At 40.5% G+C, this 16,245-nt stretch overlaps 1 long non-coding RNA gene across 1 annotated transcript; it reads left to right on the top strand.

Moving 5' to 3' along the window:
• Window positions 1-2,952: 2,952 nt before the first annotated feature.
• On the top strand, window positions 2,953-15,490 carry LOC138753746 (uncharacterized). The gene is made up of 3 exons (XR_011351402.1): window positions 2,953-3,025; window positions 6,295-6,387; window positions 15,391-15,490. It is a non-coding gene; the product is annotated as an uncharacterized lncRNA (long non-coding RNA).
• Window positions 15,491-16,245: the final 755 nt, after the last annotated feature.

Below are 16,245 nucleotides of genomic sequence, written 5' to 3'. Positions count from 1 at the left end.
TGATATCAGGGTGAATATCTTTTTTTTTGTTGCTAGTGATGTTTTGAATGCCTTGTGATGTTTTACTGCGTGCCTTCAAGTAAAAATCAACATCAATGCTATCTTTGGTTTTCCCGACAGGATTTGTGTCATCTCTTTAGCCCCCTGATTTTCCATGAAGAATTCCTTGAAGAAGGGCTCAGGCCTGAAACATTGGCAAAAAATATCTTTATTTCCTTTGGACTCTGCATGAGTTCCTCCAGCATTTCTGTTATGTTTTTACCCTGATTGTCCAGGCAAGTTTAGTTATCCTATCAAGAGAGGGTCAAATCCATTAAATAGCCAGAAGTTCTACCCTATTAAAGGTACAACCCGAACTCTACAACATTGTCCTTTAGATATCCAACCTCTTAATCTCTATGGCTTCGTAGCTGAGCTATCAAAATAGAAAGTGAAGTGTCTCTTCTAATACTTCTTTTCACCCGACAGCTCTAAGATGAGATTTCTCCCCGATGATCTGTTGACCTTTTCCTGTCTGTCTATGATGTTCAAATAGATTTGCTTTTAAAGACTATCAATGCAAATTGTTTTACCCTTACTCGAAATGCATTAGAAGTGGGCCCATCCTTAATAATTCAATTAGAAAATTTTCAGTTACTTAACTATTTCTGTTTGAATGTGAAAATTAACCACAGTATCTTGGTAGCAGACATAATCAGACTCAAATAATGTTTTTACATCAACTCTTCTCCTTACAACAAAATACCAAACATAAACATTTCCACAATTATAGTAAAATTGTAATAGCATTATCCAAGCTATGCAGAGACAAGTTATTCGATTACATTTGACACCAGGACATAGAAGGTGACTGACAAATATGATCAAAAACTTAGGCACAAAATTCGATCTCATTGCAATTTTGAGAATGGGTTAATAAAAGGTAAGTGAGGACAAGGCAGCAGATTCCAGAGCTTAGTGTCTTGGCAAATGAAGTCAGAGAAAACCAATTAAATTTGGCATTAAATAAGCAGAAGGGTAGACCATGTTTTGGGCCTGAGTCCTTTGTCAAGGTATGAGCAAAAATGGGCACACACCTGAATAAAAAGTTAGTTTGGGAGGGAGGCAGGGAGATGAAGGAGGTAAGGCCAGGGAGAGGAGCTAAAGGGTAAAATATCATGGGTAGAAACAGATGAGAAGGTAGAAAAGAAAAAAGCCAAGAAGTGCTAGGGGAGAGGGTTACACTTATAGATTCTATAAATACAATAAGAGTGAAATGATAATCAAGAAGAGATTAGGTCCCCTTCGGGATCAATGTGGCTCTCTAGCACAATCCACAAAAGTGCAGGAAGAATTCAACAGGTCATGCAGCAGAGTGGGTTTTGCTGGGTGTTATGGTTTCCTCCCACACCTCAAAGAGTGCTGCTTGGTATCCTGGTGTAGATGAGAGGAAGTACAGTTTCGGGGAACTGATGGGCATGAGACAGAACAAATTATTGGGAAATAATTGGAAGAACTGTGTTGATAGGATTGTCTTGAGAGATGGCGTAGAGTGGTCTCATTCACCGTTGTGAGAAATATGGTATTAAACTTGGCAAAGACAAATCAAAAAAGTATTATGTCTCCTATTTGCTTATTCAAAGTGGCATTTTTATGTTTCAGCTCCACTGCAGGTTGACCTGTAATGTTGGTCGTGAACCCCAGTATGATTGCCGTGCTTATGTCTTCTTCCAAGTTAAACTCAGCAGCTTCCTTCCCGTGTCTGATTGAATTTCCAGACCATTCGCTCATCATATTCAATATCTTTTTTTTTGTTGACTTGAGCTCTTTTGACTCTTGTTTTACTTTTGTTGAAATTAATATTATTTTTGCATTAGCCTTTCTTATTTTACATCTTCAATCTAAAGCAAAACAAAACATGATGCTTAATTTGCAAACTGTATTTTTTCTGATAATGGGTATTAATATTTCTGTTTATGCATCTGATGCATTAATTTGTCCCCGTCCATTTTCAATTACTAGCCATTTATACACAGAGATCCTGAAATATTGCTGTAAAGAAGACCTGCTATTAAGCCGGATTTGCTTGCTTGCACTGAACGCTGGCATAATGCAGTTTGGTGCTGTGACAACCTCCACTGCCAGCTTAAAGGTGGGATTACACCCCCCCCCCCCATTCCGCATTTGTACCCTTTACACAGAACGGTATGGCAGAGTAAAGGCCCAATATTGAAGAGGCTGTGCAAAAGGGGCTACTGATGCACTTGTTATGCAATGGCAGTGGTTTTTTTAGTTTTCATTTTAGTTCACTTTCTTAGAATATCCATTTTATTTTAATTTTGTCAAGCTTTACTAAATCGCATTGAAATTACACAGATGGGGCAGCGCAGTAAGTGCAGTGGTTAGCAAAATGCTATTATAGCGGCAAAGACTCATGTTCAAATGGGTCACTGTCTAAGCTTCGCATGTCTGCATGGGTTTCCTCCAGGTGCTCTTGTTTCCTCCCCTGTTCCTGCTGCAGGGTCAGTAGGTTAAATGGTGACAAATGGGCAGAAGGGCCTATTGCTGTGCTGTTCCATTAAATTAAAAAATAATAATTTCTTCCCATTTCCAACCTGTACTGAATGGAACTGGATTGCCCTGGCTATAACTATATAAAATAAACAATTAAAATTACATCTCATTAAACTGTGGCTCTGCCCACTGTATGTGCTTTTCATCTCTGTGTACGTGGCTCTCTTGTGTTTGAAGATATTTTTGTCAACATGTTTGCCACTCCTTCCAAATCCAGACCTTTCCATTTAGCTGTGTCAAACAAAAGAGTTAAAATGGGTCCTATCAAGTTCTCCTCTGTTCAAAATAAACATGCCTCCAGCCGTTCTTTTCTCTGAGGTAATACTCATAAGGTTGAAGCACTTGTTGCCATGGCAAATGCAATAAGTCTGTCACATGAGTGTTTGCTGTTATGCCAACGTCTCATTAAGCACTTCGTCTAGACAGAGTTAAAATGATGAGCAAAGGCAACTATGTTAATGTATTACACAATGTAATAACTGTTACATTTGTTACATAATAGAATTCCATTTTAAACTGTTCCAGGATCATAAGTGTTGCAAGAAGAGATTTGTATATATGTATCAGTTAAGTGTCTCTCAGCAACCTTTTGTTACATATGTTGGATGGTTCAAAGAAATTGAACAGAGGGTGTCTGTTCACCATCATGGTGTCTTCAGTAGCTTGTGGGCTTGAAGAATGCAGACCATGAAGAAAATTTCAGATTAAATTCCTGTTTGTGCTGTTATTTATATACAGCCTGCATAATAGAATAGATGCTAAATTTGACCTCAGCATCTCCAAGCTTCAGAATTGCACAATAAACCAAAGTTCCCAGTGCAAATAAAATATCAATGATTCTTGCTCAGAATGTATATTTTGCTGGTCCGCAAAGAATGGAAGGATACCTACCGTGTGCAGTTTAAATTGTCAGGGTCAGTACAGAGGGACACTTCCTGTGCAGTACTGTGATAAGTTCTAATATTTTACCAACCTTTTAATTAGGTTGTCAGACAGCCTGATACTTCTTGAATCTTACGTGAAACCAGAAATTTCTGGGGAGAAGTCATGGGAGAGAAGTCAATTAATTGATATGTAAGAGTTCAGTTGGTGATGTGCTTGAGATAAGATCAGCATCCCTTTAATTAATAAGAAAATGCATGGCTAATAGAGAAGGTGCAGAGAAGATTGACAAGGATATTGCCTGGATTGGAGAGCATGCCTAATGAGGTTAGGTTGAGGGAACTTGGTATTTTCTCCATGGAGTGATGGAAAAGAGGTGCACAAGATGAAGATAGGCAGAGATTAAGTGGATGGTCAGAGTTTTTTTATCCCCCAGGGCAGAAATGGATTGCACAAGGGGCACAATTTTAAGGTGCTTGAGAGTCAGTAAAGGAGGGATGTAAGAGGTAGGTTTTTCCACACAGTATGGAATGTGCTCCCAACAATAGTGGTGGAAGCAGGTAAAATAGATTTTTTTTTAAGAGACTGTAAGGTAAGTACAAGATGGAACTGAGGAAAATAGAGAGTTATGCAGTAGAGAAATTTTAGGCAGTGGTTAAAGTAGGAGATTAGTTCGAGTCTGAAGAGCCTGTACTGTCTGTGATGCAATATCTTGTTTTCTCAGAGATAAATGGAAAGGAAGGGTTTCTAAGTGTATAGACCAAATCCAGGCAAATGGGACCAGCTTTGACTGCTAACTTGGTCTGCATAGATGAGTTGATTGAAGAGCCTGTTGTGACAGAGTATGTAGATATGTTTTTGGGAGATAAATTGGGAAAGTTTTGTTAGAGTAGGTCACATACAAACACTTTAAAATAGATCTTATTTAAAATACTGGAGGTCTGCCCCATGCTAGACATGTTGGGGCCAATAGTCTTTTCAAGAGCTTTGGACAGTGCCCAAGAGACTTCACTAATGGATTGTTGTTTACAAAAAGGGCAAAGAGTATGTTGTAGCCGCCTTCTGTCTGAAGGGGAGCTTGCTGTTCTAAGAGAGTCATGTGGTTTTGCAAGCAGAGAGAGTCAAACAGGCTTTCTGTGTGTGTGTGTGTGTGTGTGTGTGTGTGTGTGTGTGTGTGTGTGTGTGTGTGTGTGTGTGTGTGAGAGAGAGAGAGAGAGAGAGAGAGATAGAGAGAGAGAGAGAGAGAGAGAGAGAGAGATATCACTTACTTCTACACTGTTCCAGTTAGCAACAGCAGCTGGGACTGGAACAGGACAAGCTGGCAAGCTTGTGGAAAACCCCATTTGGAAGACAGCCTGGTCAAAGCCCTTGTGGTTCATGCAAGAGGAGAGGACTGGCTGTCTAATGTTTCACTTGGAATAAAGGAAACAAAAAGGAACTCTGTGGTGACCTGAAAGAAAAGAGGTTATCATCTGGAGAACCCTGAAGGGGAAAGTTTCATCAGCAAGACACTGAAGTGGCTGATGGAAGTACATCAGTTGTGGATGTCCTGGAATATCAAATCTTTCACTGCTCTCCTGAGCAGTAACCATTTACCTTTCAAGCACCAAAGCCTGGTGAACTTAATAAATGTTACATTCTGTGCACAGTGTAAGATTTGCCTGCACACAGTGAATTTGAAGGAATGAAATGTGAGATTGGACTCTCTCTCTCTCTGAGACTCTAAAAAGTTACAGGGAAGATTCTTATGCAATAGAATTGCTCTGTGGCCAAAATGGCTTCCTTATATGTTTGAAGGATATACAGAATTAAAATTCTATCCCATTTTCAATTTTTTTCCCCTTGATTTGAAATTAGGAATCCATGAACATTAATCTAGCATCTGTGATCAAGAAATTCCTGGTGTCTATAACTGAGTATCAAAACACTGAACTGATAGAGACAGCATTTACTGCTATGTATAAAGGCTAAGTCACTTCTGATAAAGCTAATTGAATTTTGAAGAGGTGACTAAAATAATAAATGACTATATTTCCATGGATATAGATTTCTAGGAGACATTTATTAAGTTATGAGAGGCATTGATGGCCAAAATCTTTCTCCCATGGTTAAAAAAAATTCACATACTGCAGGACATACTTTAAGGAGAAATGAAGGTGGCAGATTAAGATTTTTGCACAGTGAGTGGGGTATGTGCCTAGAGTCCTGGTGGGGCATGGTTGGCATAGCGGTTAGTGCAATGCCTTTACAGCGCCAGTGACCTGTTTCGAATCCCGGGCTGTCTGTAATGAGTTTGTATGTTCTCCCTATGTCTGCATGGGCTTTCTCCAGAGGCTCCGATTTCCTCCCACTGTTAAAAAACATTCTTAGCATGTAGGAATAACTGGGTCCAAATTGGGCAGCACAGACTTGTGGGCTGAAATGGCTGTTACTGTGCTGTAAAGCCTAAATTTTAAAAAAAATTGTGTGTAGGAGGCTTCTTGATAAATATATGAATATGCAAATAATAGAGGGATATGTACTATGTGCAAGTTTTAGTTTAAATAATGAAATAAGAGTTCATTTTCATTGCATACTTACTGTATCCAACACAGGTACATGAGATAAATTAGTGACAGTAGTATCAATTAAATAACCACAATACCTGAAGACAAAAAATAAATAATAAATATAAAAGGATGTATAAATAAGTAGTCACAGTAGCAGTTCTTGTAAGAAAAAAACTATAATCTTTCAAACATGCAAACAAATATTCTGGTAGTCCTATGATTAGGCTAGTATGGATGTTGAAAAAAAACTGTTCTTGAATCTAGATTTGCTGAAATTCAGGCTCCTATATTTTCTTCCTGAACGAAGCAGCAAGAAGAGATTGTATTCGATGTGATGGGGATCCTTTATGATGATGGCTGCCTTCTTGAAGCAGTGTCTCACACTGATGTCTTCAATAGACAGGTCAGTGCCAATTATGGTCTTGGCTAGGTTTGCCATTTTCTGCAGCTTTCTGCATTCCTGGGAACTCGAGTTTCCAAACCATGCCATGATACAACCAGTCAGTGTACTTTCCACAGTGCACCTGGAGCAGTTTAATTGAATATTTGATTACATGCCAAATCACCTCAGACTTCTTAGAAAGTATAGGTGTTACTCTGCCTTCTTCATGCTTGCAGTGATGTGCTTGGTCCAGGAGGGGTCCCCTGATATGTGTAGTCTCAGGACCTTTAAGGTACTAGTGTCCTGTCAATGAAGAAATGTGCATTGTACCTTGCCCTCCCTTGTGAATGTCTATAATAAGCTCCTTGGTCTTGTTGACATTGAGAGAAAATGGTTCTGGCACCACACAGTTAGATTCTTAATCTCTATCCTATAATCTGACTCATCATTTCCAATTATTCAACCAACAAGGCTGATTGATATAATCAACTCCTTTATTGATTTTGTTGAACCAAATTAGAGCAATGAGCAAGCACGTGGCCTTGAGGTGCCCTTGTGTTGATAGCTAGTGAGGAAAAGGTGATGTTGCCAATCCTCACATATTGGGATCCAGTGAAGAAGTTGAGGATCCAATTGCAAAGGAAGGAACAGTGTTTTAGATCCCTGAATTTGGTCATGAGCTTTATATGGTGGAATGGTAGAGGTGCATAGAATTATAACATTTAACAGACATAGACAATTTCAGGTAGGTAACTTAGTTGGTACGGATGAGTTGGGCTGTTTCTGTGCTGTACAAGTCCATGAACATTGATCAGTCCAGCACAGGAATACATATTTCAGCCCACAAAGTTTTTGCAGACACAATCTCACTTTAAATTATACCTTTTCTTCCTGCACCCAATACATCTCCTTATATCTTGCATATTCCATGTGACCATTTCAAGACCTCTTCAATGTTGCAATCATACTTGTTTCTTCTATGACTCCTGGCAGACCTTTCCAGCCATTTATCTCTTTCTGTGATTAAAAAAAATGTTGTCTTACACATCGATGATCTTCCCCTCCCTCACTTCAATGCAGGCCCACTCATTTGGCATTTTTACCCTGAAAAAAATATGTTCCCACTCTCTAGCCTGTTGACATATCTCAATCAGGTGTCCCCCTTGGCCAACTGAGAAAGCAACCAATGTTCATCTAACCTTCCCCCGTACATTGCTCATACTTTCTAATCCAGTCTACATCAAGGTAAATCTTTTCTGTACCCTTATCAAACCCTTCATGTATTTCCTGTAACGGGACAACCAGAACTGCACACAAAACCTCAAGGGTTACCCAACCAAAGTTTTATATAGCTGCAACATTATTTCCTTACTCTTGTACTCAATGTTTCATGTTCTTCAGAAAAAAGGAATTCCTGGAATATACTGCAGCTGAGATGTTTTCACACTAAGAGCACAAATGGTTCAAATAAATGAAATTACCTTTGATGCCATTAAGAGATCAACTCACCTGATAAGTTGTGGCATTATCAATATAATGCTGGGACCATTTAACCCACCATCTGAACCGTCAGGACTGAAAACCATTTTACTACATTTTAATGGCATTGTAAATGAAGGTTGCAATCATCAAACTGCCAGGTTTCTCTGAGTCAGGCTGAACTGCATCATTTCCCATTGTGGTATTTTCTATTGGTTAATTACAAATTCTCATAACTACCTGCCCTTAGCCTAGAAGTTCCAAGTCCATTTATTGCCATATGTATCCAGGTACAATGATAAAAATATTTTACACAAGCATAATAAGCCTGATTTTGGATTTCAGATTTATTTTCAGTATATATACATCACATACAATCCTGAGATTTTTTTCATACTGCAGGCCAGGCAGAATTTCCACTTATTGGCAGTGCAAAAACAAGCTAACTCAACATACACATGTAAACAAATTAAAAACTGTAATTAAACTGAATGCACAATATATACATAGAAAAAAAATCCAATAAATTCCAAAAGTTTCAGTCTTTAAATGAGTCTCTGATTGAGTTTGTTGTTGAGGAGTCTGATGTTGGAGGGGTAGCAGCTGTTCCTGAACCTGGTGGTTTGAGTTATAGCACCTATACCTGATGGTGGCAGTGAGAAAAGAGCATGTGCTTGGTGGTGTGGATCCTTGATGATTGCTGATGCTCTCCAACGGCAGTGTTCCCTGTAGATGATCTTGATGGTGGGGAGGGTTTTGCCTGTGATATCCTGAGCTGTGTCCACTACCTTTTTCAGGATTTATGCACAGGCGTATTGGTATCCCCATACATGATTCAGTTGGTCAGCACACTTTCCACCACACATCTGTAGTAATTTGCCATAGTTTCTGATGTCATACCAAATCTCGCAAACTCCTGAGGATGTAGAGGCACTGACGGGCTTTCGTCATTAAAGTGCTGGGTCCAGGAAAGATCATCCGAGATAGTGACTCCCAAGATGTTTAATTTGCTCAGCTTCTCAACCTCTGATCCCTCAACATTTCAGGCCAGAACTCTTCATCAAGCGCAGGCACAATGTCAAGAAAAAAAAGGATTAGGTTAACCCAATTACTGTCTCAATAAATAAAAGATGAACAGGAAAGCCCGCAGGCGCTGTGGTTGTAGTGCAATACACAAAGGTGCCTGAGAAACTCAGCAGGTCACACGCAGTGTCTAGCAAAGGCAACGGGATATAATCATCATTTGGTCCTGAGTCAGCAGGTTTTGTTTATTGTACAGAGTTAAGGAGACTTATTACATTGAAGATGAATTATGTGTTGAACGACTTCTAACATATGTTTTGGGGTGGGTTATTCCAAATAAAAACTCTAGGGAAAATAGAATCAGAATCAGATTTTATCGTCACAAACATATCATGAGAATTTGCCAATGTGGTAAACCACTGCTATGCTATGATTGGTTGCTGCCGGCTGGACACACCTCCCGAGACCAATCCTACCCTTAGCCCCTTGCATGCTCCCCAGTCCACCCTGCCTCGATCAGTCAATGAGGTCGACGGCCATTCCAGTCGATAGTTAATAAAAGCCTGATAGTTCCACAACTCCAGCCTTTTGTGATTATTGATGGTACATCAGCCAATAAAGTGAAAAGAAAGCCAAAAAGGGACACAACATTGTCTCCTGAGTTAAGCCCATTTCAATTACACATCTTGTAATTATTTGGACTTGAATAAATGACTTTCTAGGCCATAGTTTTGGGCATGAGATTTGAAAGCAGATGGTACTCAGGGAATTGTGTGTTATTGCTGATTAGCATATTTGAAGGCAAAGGGAATATTTCAGTGGAGCCAAAAACATTGGTCGTTTGGTTAAAATAAACTATCTCAACTCAATTTTGACTGATAGCTGCAGAATGCCTTGATTAGAAATTGTGAAAAATGTTTCATCTGAAATTTAAAATAGGCACCTCAATGTAATCTGAGTGCATAATTAGCCTTTGACACACCATGAATTTTCAAATGTATATTGAAATGAATTTTCAACAGACTCAAGGTCAAATTAAATATTTATCAGTATATGGATTGTTCAATTATGAATATTAAGGCTTATTTTGTGATATTTATTCACATTTAATTTTGAAACTCCTGACACCCATGAATCCCTCTTTGATTACACGTTTTGTTATGGACAAGTTGTTATTTTTTTTCTATGGTTCAAATGTTTCTTTTAATTATTTCTTTTGCATTTAAATATTAAATTTCCTCTTCCAACAAAATGAAATTCTTTAGCAATTGACAATGATAAAGTCCAAAAATAAGCAATTCAGTAACTTAGTAGGAGTTTGTGCCAGATTAATTTCAAACTAAATTTTTTAGTCACAATTTTCACCTTCAACATGACATTGGTAATTTCATTAATGAAAATAAAGCACAAAATTCTGCAGATGCTGTGATTGTAGTAAAAACACAAAGGGCTTTGGCAAATACTAGAGCGCCTCGGATGCCCCCCAAAGTTCCTCAACATGGTTATCCAACTGCACGATAACCAATAAGGTTGGGTCAGATACAACAATGAGCTCTCTGAACCCTTCTCCATTAACAATGGCGTGAAGCAAGGCTGCGTTCTCACACCAACCCTCTTTTAAATCTTCTTCAGCATGATGCTGAACCAAGCCATGAAAGACCTCAACAATGAAGACGCTGTTTACATCCGGTACCGCACGGATGGCAGTCTCTTCGATCTGAGGCGCCTGCAAGCTCACACCAAGACACAAGAGCAACTTGTCCGTGAACTACTCTTTGCAGATGATGCCGCTTTAGTTGCCCATTCAGAGCCAGCTCTTCAGCACTTGACGTCCTGTTTTGCGGAAACTGCCAAAATGTTTGGCCTGGAAGTCAGCCTGAAGAAAACTGAGGTCCTCCATCAGTCAGCTCCCCACCATGACTACCAGCCCCTTCACATCTCCATCGGGCACACAAAACTCAAAACGGTCAACTAGTTTACCTATCTCGGCTGCACCATTTCATCAAATGCAAGGATTGACAACGAGAGAGACAATAGACTCGCCAAGGAAAATAGCGCCTTTGGAAGACTACACAAAAGAATCTGGAAAAACAACCAACTGAAAAACCTCACAAAGATAAGCATATACAGAGCCGTTGTCATACCCACACTCCTGTTCGGCTCCGAATCATGGGTTTTCTACCGGCATCACCTACGGCTCCTAGAACGCTTCCACCAGCGTTGTCTCTGCTCCATCCTCAACATTCATTGGAGCGACTTCATCCCTAACATCGAAGTACTCGAGATGGCAGAGGCCGACAGCATCGAATCCACGCTGTTGAAGATCCAACTGCGCTGGGTGGGTCACGTCTCCAGAATGGAGCACCATCGCCTTCCCAAGATCGTGTTATATGGCGAGCTCTCCACTGGCCATCGTGTCAGAGGTGCACCAAAGAAGAGGTTCAAGGACTGCCTAAAGAAATCTCTTGGTGCCTGCCACATTGACCACCGCCAGTAGGCTGATATCGCCTCAAACCGTGCATCTTGGCACCTCACAGTTCGGTGGGCAGCAACCTCCTTTGAAGAAGACCGCAGAGCCCACCTCACTGACAAAAGACAAAGGAGGAAAAACCCAACACCCAACCCCAACCAACCAATTTTCCCCTGCAACCGCTGCAACCGTGTCTGCCTGTCCCGCATCGGACTTGTCAGCCACAAACGAGCCTGCAGCTGACGTGGACATTTACCCCTCCATAAATCTTCGTTCGCGAAGCCAAGCCAAAGAAAGAAAAAAAAAAGTAAAAACACAAAAATGCTGGAGGAACTCAGCAGGTCTCACAGCGCCCATAGGCAGTAGATCTGGTGCTCCAATTTTGGTCTCCTCTCCATTGAAGAGACTATGCCCAAACTAGGAGATTGCTTCCTTCAGCACCTCAGCTTTGTTTGGAACAACAGTCGGGATATCCCTGTGGCAACCCACTTCAATTCCCTGCCCCATCTTCAGCTGACATGTCTATCCATGGTCGCATTGGAACAACTGTGGGGATATCCCAGTGGCAACCCACTTCAATTCCCTGTTCCATCTTCAGCCGACATGTCTATCCATGGTCGCATGCACGGCAAGACCGAGGCCACCACCAAATTAGAGGAGCATCTCATATTCCGTCTGGGCACCCTTCATCCAGAAGGCATTAATACTGACTTCTCCAGTTTCCATTAGCCCCCTGCCCCATCTCTCCCCTTCGCCTATTCTTATTTCTCCTTTCCTCCAGCTCTGTCTGTCTGTCTCACTCTCTCTCCTGTCCTCCTATTCATATCCATTTATTACCTTTTGTCTAATCATCTGTGCTCCTTCCCCTAATCTTTCTTCCCTTCTCCCCAGCCTTTTTATTATTTAGGCACCTGTTTACTTTTTGCCCATACCTTGAAGAAGGTCACAGGTCAGAAACATTGGTTATATATCTTTACCTTCTGTGGACCCTACGAGACTTGCTGAGTTCCTCCAGCAATTTTGTGTTGTTAGTACAACACAGATATTTTCATGCTCTTTCTTCAATAAAGAAAGTGTTTACTGTTTGTTTTGTGCAATTCTGGTCAAGTGTTAAAGACATCATTTGTGTGGTAGGATCTGGTGAGATCTATACCAAAATAGGAGTGAATCAGATGTGAACATAATGTGCAACAGGGCAGGGCCCATCAAGGACATCTGCTTGATGCAGTGTCTTTAAAAAAAAAGCAGCCTCAATCCACAAAGACCTCCACCACCCAGGCCATGCCCTCTTCACTTAGCTACTATTGGGAAAAAAGTACAAGAGCACTTAAGGACAATTTTTTTCTCCACTGCCATCAGATTTTACCGAATAATCAATGATCCAAAGATAATTCCTTACTTTTTGTGCACTATATTTATTATTTTTTTATAATAATGTTGTAAGATGGTTCTAATATGAATGCTTACACTACGACATGCCTCCCTCTCTAGTACCTGATTCATATCCATATTTCTTTGGCTTGGCTTCGCGGACAAAGATTTATGGAGGGGTAATGTCCACGTCTGCTGCAGGCTCGTTAGTGACTGGCAAGTCTGATGTAGGAGAGGCAGGCACGGTTGCAGCGGTTGCAGGGGAAAATTGGTGGGTTGGGGTTGGGCGTTGGGTTTTTCCTCCTTTGTCTTTTTTCAGTGAGATGGGCTCTGCGGTCTTCTTCAAAGGAGGTTGCTGCCCGCCGAACTGTGAGGAGTCAAGATGCATGGTTTGAGGCGAGATCAGCCCACTGGCGGTGGTCAATGTGGCAGGCACCAAGAGATTTCTTTAAGCAGTCCTTGTACCTCTTCTTTGGTGCACCTCTGTCTCGGTGGCCAGTGGAGAGCTCGCCATAGAACACGATCTTGGGAAGGCGATGGTGCTCCATTCTGGAGACGTGACCCACCCAGCGCAGTTGGGCACTCAGCAACATGGATTCGATGCTTGCGGACTCTGCCAGCTTGAGTACTTCGATGTTGGTGATGAAGTCATTCCAATGAATGTTGAGGATGGAGCGGAGACAGCGCTGATGGAATTTATACAAATTAACCTTATTTAGAGGGAGGGGTTGGATTATTGGCTGGAGGGGGTGGTATTTCTCTTTCCTCTTTTTTCTTTTTTTTTAAGTATAACTAAACTAGTTAAAGATGAGTTTAATTGTGGATCGTTGATATTGACCGCATCTCAGAGCAAGACATAAATATCCGAGAAATATAAAATCCCTTTTTTTTATATAAGGGAATCTTAATTGTATCTTATCTATTTTCTATTGAACATTAATTCTGGCTATATGAGGAGGAATGGATTAACTGTTAATTCAATATAATCATAGAATTTAATGATTTGAATGGGATCGTTTAAGTAAATAATTATGGTTACATTTTTGATTTACAATTTTTGTGTGATGCATATGATATGATTTGATTTATGTCATTAACTAAGAGGTCATGTATAATGGTTTTTTTCTATTAAACTCAATAAAAATATTTTAAAAAGAAAAGAATCAGAATCAGGATTTATTGTCATGAACATGTCATGAAATTTTGTGTTTTCCAGCAGCTTCTTATGAACCATCTTACAACAATAATATTTTTTTAAAATCAGTGCATGAAGTCAGGCAGTGTCTTGGGTTAACTGATCATTCAGGAATCTGATGGCATTGGGGAAGAAGCTGTCCCTGTGCTGCTGAGTGCTCGATTTTAGGCTCCTGTACCTCCTTCCCAATGGTAGCTGAATGAAGAGGGGCATGGCTTGGGTGGGTGGGGTTCTTTGACGATAAAGGTTTTTTTAAGATACCACCTCATGTAGCTGTCTTCGATGGAGTGAAATCTGGTGCCTGTGATGTTGCAGTCTAAGTTAACAAATCTTTGATGTTTTTTTCTTGTCCTGAGAGATGGTGCTTCCATACCAGACTTTGAAGCAACCAGCCAGAATTCTCTCCATGGTAACACTTGTAGAAGTTTACAAGAATCTTTGGGGACATACCTAATCTCTTCAAGCACCTCACAATGTGTAGCTGCTGGCGGGCCTTCTTCATGATTGCATCAATGTGGCGGCTCCAGGACAAATCTTCGGAGATGTTGATATCCAGGAATTTGAATTTCTTGACCCTGTTTACTACTGAGCCCTTGATGAGGACCAGGTCGAGTTCCCCTGACACCATCCTGAAGTCAACAGTCATCTCCTTGATTTTGCTAACATTGAGTGACACCACACTACGAGCTGCTCTATCTCCCTCCTGCACCCTTCCTCATTGCTGTCTGTGATTCTGCTGACAAGGTGAAAGACAGATGGAACCAGATTAGGTTGTAGTTTGATAAACCAGGAAATGGTGGGCGGGATGAAAGTGGACAATGGGAAGACTGGAGCAGGGAACAAGACCATTTGGATAACATTTACAATGGACAAGAAAAGACACAATTGGTGACATGGCATTGTTCCAGGCTGAATTGTTCCATATTTCCATCAAGTGACCAATGCCATCAATCACATTCCAAATGAAAGACCTCCTTCTGCAGAAAATTCCTCTTCATTCAGAGAGCTATCACCTCCCCCTACCATTTCCCAGCTTTTCTACTCTTCTGCCCACCCACCCTTATCCATCTCTAATCTCATGCTTGTGGAGATGTGCTCCACCCGCTGCCCCACCATCTTATTTTAATGCCTGCCTGATTTTTGCCGAATCCTTGATGAAGGGCTCAGGTCCAGAATGCTGGGTCTTACGTATCTTTGCTACATAAAGAGCACCCAGTGACCTGCTCCAATAGAGTGAAACACAGACGTCTACAGTCGCTGTGATTGTAGTAAAAACATGCAGAAATGCTGGAGGATCTCAGCTGGTCTTGCAGAATCCATAGAATTACATTGGTGGTTTTATAGTTTAACCACTCAGAATTGGGCACATATGATCTATGAGTTCTTCTGACTGGGGTAAATCAATTGCTTATGTTTTTGTTTCCACTGCTGCGCAGTTACTTGATTTTCAGTAACCCTGTTTTTGTTTCTGTTCTCTCCCTTCCAGAACGCCAGCACTGGTGCTGAATGTTACTTCAGTGTGGAATTTGCTGTGCACCATTCCAAAATTACAATTTGTGTACATCAAGGATAATCCAATGAGGAGGAGGGTTTATAGAATTTCAATGCAATAAAACAGCAGGGGTTTTGTTTTATAGCTGCTTCGCTAGAAATCGCTGCTGTCGCATGATAAAATGCTGCAATATATAAAGCAGATAACAATCTAGTCTTGGTCCATTTATTTTTATTTATTGTTAATTTCTTAATATTCATATAAAAGGCCATAAATCCACATCATTTCATACAAACAAGTATTTACATGTTGCCATTTATTTTCAGTTTCCTGGATCTCTCATTGTGCGATAAACTTGCTGAATTGAGATGTAGAATAAAGGTTTGGACAGAGCAGGTGTGGGTTTACGATGCTATTTGTCTAATTTAATTGTTAGCATTGTCTGCTTTATAACACCTTTCCTTTTGTTTTCACTTGTAGTATGCAATCTTTTTGTTATGTTACCCCATTTCATTCATTTTTGTTCATGTTCATGCATATTGCTACATATACTAAGATGCAGGGATAGAATTTGATTTGCAAGCAGACTGATTAGACATCTTGTATATGGCAGAGCAAAAGTGCAAAGTTACAAAGAGGGATCAGTTGCCAGGGAGCCAAGGCAGCATCATTTTACTATTCTTGAGTACATTCCAGAAATAAATGATCTCAAATCTAGTGATGCTTGGTCTCACGTTTGTGAATCTTCTTCCACATGCTGGAGGAGGCAGGGGAAATGAAGAGAGTGCAGATGAGATGAGTTTTTAAAAAATATGTTAACCGCTTTTCTAAGGCACGGGGATTTGTTTG

The sequence above is a fragment of the Narcine bancroftii genome, chromosome 1 (genome assembly GCF_036971445.1).
Source record: "Narcine bancroftii isolate sNarBan1 chromosome 1, sNarBan1.hap1, whole genome shotgun sequence".
NCBI classification, from domain to species: Eukaryota; Metazoa; Chordata; class Chondrichthyes; order Torpediniformes; family Narcinidae; genus Narcine; species Narcine bancroftii.
This window is presented reverse-complemented; position numbering and strand designations above follow the sequence as displayed.